Source organism: Pimephales promelas, chromosome 17, assembly GCF_988280905.1.
Source record: "Pimephales promelas chromosome 17, fPimPro1.hap1.1, whole genome shotgun sequence".
Taxonomy (NCBI): domain Eukaryota; kingdom Metazoa; phylum Chordata; class Actinopteri; order Cypriniformes; family Leuciscidae; genus Pimephales; species Pimephales promelas.
The window spans coordinates 28,591,297-28,595,547 of record NC_142785.1 but is presented as its reverse complement, the minus strand read 5'-3'; the positions used below and the strand labels follow the sequence as shown (position 1 = coordinate 28,595,547).

Genomic DNA, 4,251 nt, shown 5'->3' with positions numbered 1-4,251 from the left:
ACTTCTTCAACCTTATAGTAGTCAAATTACACCATCCTGGTGTTAATAGAACACATTTTTACAAATAAAAACACCAAAGAAGTTACCAGTTTTTCTTATTAGGGTTATGCATTACCTACTGTACTTAAATGATTTGTCAGTTTATTTTCTTCAGTTCTTTAAATCTGAAAAGAATAATTTCACTTTGAAAAACACATAACTCTTTATTACTCTTTCAAAACTTTATTTCAAAACAATCCAGAAAGTATGGGATCATAGTAGAATTCAGTTCATTGTAAAGTTGAAAATAAAGGCAAATGTAAACAGTTGTTTCAAGCAAACTATTTTTTTTATTACCGAACAAACACGTTTACATCATAGGTTAACTTTTAAAATAAACGATGAATGCACTGTAATCAGAATTATATGATGTGATCAAATGGTGTCCTGAACATATCAGTGAATGTGAGTCCTGTGTCAGTGAAGTTGATTCAGTACCTTTGACTTTGCAACAGTACAGCAGTGCTTGAGTCAAAAACATTCAGCAGATGAAGAACAGTAGCAGGATATGAGTGGATCACGTGTGTGTCTCCAGTCACTAACAGTAAAGTTCAGTGCATAGTTGTTTCACAGAGCAGCAAAAGCTGTGTAGATCCAACTTTCTCGAAAAATCCTGTAGGACTGGGTACCTAGACAACACAAAACCAGATCAATTACAATTAATACCATTTGTGTTTCATAAATACAGCAGGTTTATGGTGAAAAAAGTTCAATCATCGACTCAAACAAGAAACCATTTTGGTTAGATTAAGACTTGCATTTATTGATTTCCAAGAAAATTGAAGATTTAATTCATCCAAAAAATTTAATTCTGTCATTAATTATTCACCCTTGTTGTTCCAAACCAGTAAGAGTTTTGCTCATCTTGGGAACACTTAAAGGGATAGTTCACCCAAAAATGAAAATTCTAGCACTAATTACTCAACCCTCGTGTTGTTCCAACTCGGTAAGACTTTCCTTCATCTTCGGGAGACAAATGAATGATATTGTTGATTAAATCTGAGAGCTGGATCACTCCTGCAAAGCCTTTTAAGGGATTGAAACTTGGCAGCCAATAAAAGTTATTAAAGACATTGTTAAAATAGTCAGAGTGACTACAGTGGCTCAACCTTAAGTTTATCAAGTGACGAGAATACTTTTTGTGCGCAAAACAAACTAAAAATTAAAAATATTACAATCAACTATTCATTTTCTTCTGTGTGGGCCTGAGCAAGTTAACAGTGTAACAGTGCAGCGCTACTGTGTTGTACGTCACACACACACACACGACCAGCGTCAGCCAATAGTGAGCCTGTGTGTGACGTACAACACCGAGGCGCTGCGCTGTTACACTACGAGAAGCCCATCTCGAGGCCCACAGAGAAGGAAATGCATAGTTGAATAAAGTCGTAATTTCTGTTAGTTTTTTTGCGCACACAAAGCATTCTCGTTTGGATTGGATTTAGGATTGCGCTTCTGTAATCAACAATATCTTTAATGACTTTCTGGGCCAGCAAGTTTTGATCCCTTAGAAGCCTATGGAGGAGTGATCCAGCTCACAGATTTAATCAAAAATATCTTAATTTGTGTTCCGAAGATGAATGAGTCTTGTGAGGTTGGAACAACATGAGGGTGAGTAATTACTGACAGAATTGACATTTTTGGGTGAACAGTCCCTTTAATAAAGATATTTTTAATGAAATCTAAGAGAATTCTGTCCATTCATCTAAAGCCTATTCAACGACCACTTCAAAAACCACGGAAAGGTATAAAGGAAATCAAAAGTAATCCATGTGACTCTAGTGGTTTAACCTCAACCTTTTTGACAATTTTAACTCAACTTTATTTACAAAATATTAATCTTCAATGCACATACATGCACATCAACAACAAGCACGAGTTGTAACTTTGTCATGAACGCATGTTGGAAATAAATATTTAATAAATTAAGCTGTAAATGTGTTTTTGCTGCAAACACAGCACTTGCATAGTTTAATAAACATTTATGTTAAACCACTGGAGTTGCATGGAGTACTTTAATGATGTACTTTTGTCTGGGGCTTGAAAGTGGTAGTTGTGTAGATTGTCAATGGAGGGACAGGAAGCTCTCCGATTTCATTAAAAATATGTTTGTTTGTGTTGTGAACATGAAAAAGTCTCACTTGTTTGGAAAGACATGAGGGTGAGTAATTAATAACAGAATTTCCATTTGTGGGTGAACTAACACTTTAAGAAAAAATAAAGACACGCACCTTAAGAAATCTCACTAAATTGTCAGCCGTCGGATTCCGGAAGGATCGGTGTTCCCGTCTTGTGGCTTTGTATGTTGGGGGCAGGTGATGGGCAGAGATTTTCCAATCAGTTGAGTCTAAAATTAAACAGCAAGAAAACATCTCCTTGTCAAATCATGAAAACCATTGGTTCGAAATCTTATTTTAAGTATATATATATATATATATATACACTAGATTTACTTTTGTAAATTAATTTGACTGGACAAATTCAAAATGAGTGTTATGAAACAAAGAAAATCTAGCTATACCAAATAACAACCAAGCTATGATTATTTTTTGTTTGTGCCCATGACTCTCTCATATGTTAACTTATCTGTTCTCTTTCCATCACCAGGTTCTAGTCTGTACAGTCTTTAAACACCAAGCCTGGTACCCTTAGTCACTTCATATAAATCATAGTGCATCATAGAAATGCTCCTAGCAAACACAAATTGTAAAAATCAATACATTTAAACATTAAAGCATCTCCAAATATCAACCAAAAGTTAATCTGATAAATACATTTTGCATCAATATTTAATTTGAAATAATTGCAATTTGCTTACCCATTCTAAAAAGATTGGTCCTCCAAATAAGGAAATAAAGTGCAAATTCCACGTGCATTGTTGGTCCGCAGTTTGTGGAGTTGTTCTTCTGTTTTATACGTTAACGTTAGGTCTGCTGGCAGACGAGAGTAAAAGATAGTTTTAGGATAAATCCTTTATGATATTTGCACATCACACATATCGTCATAAACAATATAATATTATAAAACACGTATAGTAAATGAGTTAAACACTTACTTAATCGGTGTTTTTATTGTTAAAAGCAAACTCCGTGTCTGCACTCTGCACTGCTTTTTGAAATGCGTCACGAGCAGGTCACGAGTCAAAGAAGATGCAGGACCTAGACTGTGAGAGGTTTAGGCGCGCACATCACATAAATATCGTTACAAAACAATATAATGCCATGAAATTCATGTGGTAAATTATGTTAAAAACACTTACTTTAGGTGTTTCCCTGTTAACGTTAGCTACAAGCCTCCTCCTCGTCAGCTCCGTGTTTCAAAGATGATGTCGTCTTTGAAAAGAATTTCGACCGTTTAATCGCGCAGAACATTTAAATATCGCTTTGAATCAATGTGTTATAAAATATATTGGCTATGTGAATTAGAAAACACTTACTTTCGTTGTTTCCCTGTTAAAAAGCAAACCCATCCTGGTCTGCTCCGCATCGCGCGTCATAGAAAATACCCCTTCTGAGAGCGGTTTGCTCGTCCACAGCACATACATATTGTTATAAAACAATATGGTGTTATAAAATGAATATATAAATGCGATTTAACGCATAATAAATGCGTGTTTCCTCCTCGCATGTCTTGCGACTCGAGTCAAAGAAAATGGCGCCTGTGAAGAAAGTTTCAACTCGTTTCGTCCCGCCCAGCGCGTAAATGTCCCGGATGTGACTAGTAACACTCTCGGTGTTCTCAAAGCAGATCTGGTGTATAACTCCACATATTTTCACCAGCCAGAGAGTGTGGTTTACACTAGCAGTGTTAATCCCTTGAAATTCAACACCAGAAAATTAACACTTTACTCTAAAAGTCCTTAACACCAGGATTTCAACACTGGAGATTTTACTGCAACCATAGTTGGCTTTGGGAAACGCACCCCTGCTAAATACAAAAAAGCTCAACCATGGTGTTTAGGGAAAGACTATACAGTATGTTAGTCTGACCTATACTACACAAAATGTTACACACTTTATAGTCAAGCTGTAAAAAAAAAAAAAAAAAAAAAAAAAGTTGCTGCCTTACATTTTTAAGTATAATCAACTGGGATATTTAAGTTATTTCAACAACATGACAACATTAATGACATGGTGCTTTCCTGTTCTTTTGAAGCTTGATAGCCCCATTCACTTCCATAATATTGAAAAAGTGTATATTCTTCAATACGAA

At 35.5% G+C, this 4,251-nt stretch overlaps 1 long non-coding RNA gene across 2 annotated transcripts; it reads right to left on the bottom strand.

The window, feature by feature from the left end:
- Window positions 1-202: 202 nt before the first annotated feature.
- LOC148971532 (uncharacterized) lies at window positions 203-3,916 on the bottom strand. Of its 2 annotated transcripts, XR_016147135.1 has the most exons (7): window positions 3,476-3,916; window positions 3,299-3,371; window positions 3,095-3,202; window positions 2,858-2,972; window positions 2,622-2,729; window positions 2,271-2,386; window positions 203-668 (listed from the first exon to the last, which is right to left on the bottom strand). It is a non-coding gene; the product is annotated as an uncharacterized LOC148971532 (long non-coding RNA). The 2 variants fall into 2 exon arrangements; XR_016147136.1 differs by lacking the exon at window positions 2,622-2,729 and having other exon boundaries at window positions 3,476-3,911.
- Between the last annotated feature and the right edge of the window lie 335 nt (window positions 3,917-4,251).